This window comes from Hetaerina americana, unplaced genomic scaffold, assembly GCF_022747635.1.
Source record: "Hetaerina americana unplaced genomic scaffold, ioHetAmer1.1.p SCAF_5, whole genome shotgun sequence".
In the NCBI taxonomy this organism is placed as follows: Eukaryota; Metazoa; Arthropoda; class Insecta; order Odonata; family Calopterygidae; genus Hetaerina; species Hetaerina americana.
In genome coordinates this window covers 31938669-31941402 of record NW_027287095.1, presented here as the reverse complement: position 1 = coordinate 31941402, position 2734 = coordinate 31938669, and the positions used below count along the sequence as shown (strand labels likewise).

At 41.2% G+C, this 2734-nt stretch overlaps 1 non-coding gene across 1 annotated transcript; it reads left to right on the top strand.

Annotated features, from left to right (window-relative positions):
* On the top strand, positions 1–90 carry TRNAI-UAU (transfer RNA isoleucine (anticodon UAU)). The gene is given in 2 exon segments: positions 1–38; positions 55–90. It is a non-coding gene; the product is annotated as a tRNA-Ile (tRNA).
* The last annotated feature ends 2644 nt before the right edge of the window (positions 91–2734 follow it).

The following is a 2734-nucleotide window of genomic DNA, read 5'->3' as shown; positions in this document are numbered from 1 at the left end:
GCTCCAGTGGCGCAATTGGTTAGCGCACGGTACTTATATGACAGTGTCCGAGCTATGCCGGGGTTGTGAGTTCGAGCCTCACCTGAAGCATATTTTTGATCTCTTGAGTTTTGATCATATCTCTTCACGTATGTTTTGCGTATTGTTAACTTCAGCAATCTATGGAAACAAAGTGAATTAAAAGGATGTATTCAGTATTTAATGTATGAAACGGAGACTTTACCTTAGTTTAACTCAATTGCATGCACTGTTATTAACCGCGTCTGTTTTGTTGCCAAAACCCTTTCTTTCCGCAACACCGCTTTAGAATGCCATTAAAAAATTTAATGCTCTTTGCAGTGTTGCCTGCTCTGTCTTTTCTGTTTTTAAGATTCCCCTACCATCCCTCGTTTCTCTATGTGGGGGGACCCTCCCGCTGCCTGCCGCGTTGGGTCCGATTCCCTAGCTGTTTCCTTGGGGAGGACACCGTCGTATCTTGCATGCGCATGTGGTAGTGGAATTTCGCCTTCATTCTTTTCAAATTCTAGCTGGCGCGTTATTGAATAAATTTCTTACTGCATCCTAAGGTGCAATTATTTGTTAGATAATAGCGTATGTATTTGCATGCGTGTACAATGAAAGGATTTTTGCATGAATGTATGCGCCACTGTGGGTATGGGTTTGCGTAGATCGGTAGCTATTGCAGGTTGTAACTTCATCTGTTCGCCTATAGCAAAGGAGATAATACATTGGCATATTGGAATTTTGGTTTAACCTGGAAAAATCCTCAGCCGAGGACTATGTACGTGTTCCTAAATGAGGCTTATCAACAGTCTCTTCTTCCCTGGAGCACAACTAGAAAATGTTAAAAGAGGGTAGGCAATGAAGTAAGGTAGACTCGGAGGTTCAGTCACTGCTCTTCCCGAAGCAAGGATTAACACCCCTGCTTCCGATGTGGGAGAAGAACTTCGAATTTTGTTAAGAGTAATATAAGAAATAATGAAGATTTCATTGAATCCACCCAAATGTTGGTGACAGGAAAATTGCGCGGAAATTATTTGAAAAATGGCGTCTGTGCACGAGCGGAACCGCCAATGTCCCCGAAAAATCGAATTCATTTCGCAAAAATAAATATTTAGTATTTCACTCACTATCTTTATAGTCTAAGTATAGACCGCTGTGGCTTCCTCATATTTTACAAGGCGAAGATACACCTTTTTTAGATGGTATTTTTCATAGGAGCAGGTGTTGGAGAACTGAGCATGTATCGCCTTCCGCTGATGTAACAATGGAGACCTGTCGATGAAACTCGTAATTTGTAAGTTTAAACGATAAAACATAAAATAATGGTTCTGTACAATTAACTATCGGATAATAAATGATGATCCCCATGCATTGTTCGTACGTACATCGTAGATTAAGAGAGTACTTTAAGAAAGACTCTTTGCATCCGATGAAGGCTGGGAGCCTTGCAGAGCCTTGCAGGTCCTTTTCGGGAGAAGCCATAATTTTCACTTAACAGAATGCCGCCTTGTAAAGAAATTTCTTCGGTACGCAGTGTTTATTTTTTTAAATTTATATAGTATCCTTCAAGCTACCGCTAGAGTGCGTAGCCAGGAGTGATTACACACCAGACGGCTTTTACCCCAAAATACTTTTCCCTCCTACCGTGGTCGGACAACGTTATTCTGATCCCTTATCGTTCGTGAGAAAAATGACATCCTAAATCTATCTGTTCTGCCCTTAATCTCTCAAATTTTATTTACTGGATCCCTCCTACCTTAGAACGATGAAGCTAATAATATGTTTCCGACATCATTGCTAAAGAGACATCCTTCCAATTATTGCAAGAAATTTAATCTGTGATGTAACCTTCACTCCGTGAGTGATTCCCAACCTAGCTGCTCTAATAATTTTGATGCACTTCCTACTTTATTATAACTAAGTTTTACATATATAGCTCCTCCACGTTGCACGTGATCCGATTCGGCAATCAATTCAACTTCACGAGGATCCCATATACTAGCAGTATGTTCTAAATTGGGTCTAACCCGCGAAATGTAACATTCATCTTTAAACTTTTTATCATATTTCCCCAGAACTGTTCTAATAAATCCTATTTTTTGCTAGGTTTTTCGCCTATTCCCCATACATGTTTCACCCTGCAGAGGTTGTAAGGTATTATTATATACCAAATGATATTCAGTCTGCCTTGTATTATTTTTAGCTAGGATATAATATAGATCTTGGTATTACTTGTTTATCCATTCACCCCTGGGAGACCAAATATACAATGTACCGTCTGACGAAATTATGGTTGTTGTGTAATCTCTTCGGTTCGATATTCGAAATTTTGTCATGATTAGGCTATTTCCCAGCTTTTCTGGCATTAACCTTGCACTTCCCCGTACAGAAACCCTTGTCCGTTACTTTTAATGCCCCACCATTTCCGTTCCTCCCTCTCGAGACAATTTTCTAACCTCCCCCACTCATTTCCCTTTCTCCCCTTCATAATCCTTCCTCCCTTGTCTACTACCTCCTTCCCCCTTCATTTCCCTTTTACCTTCCTTTCTCGTCTTCCCCATTCTCTTCCGCAAACCCTTCTTCCCCTAGTTCCTCCCTCCGCTTCCCCATTCAGCGGGTCCTTGTGCTGAGGGAATTGGCGGCGGGATATTATTATACTCCATACCCAACCCCCTCCGTCTTCAGGTTCGTTAATGCGGGAAGTTGCGTGGAATTTGTGATGGGCGTTCAG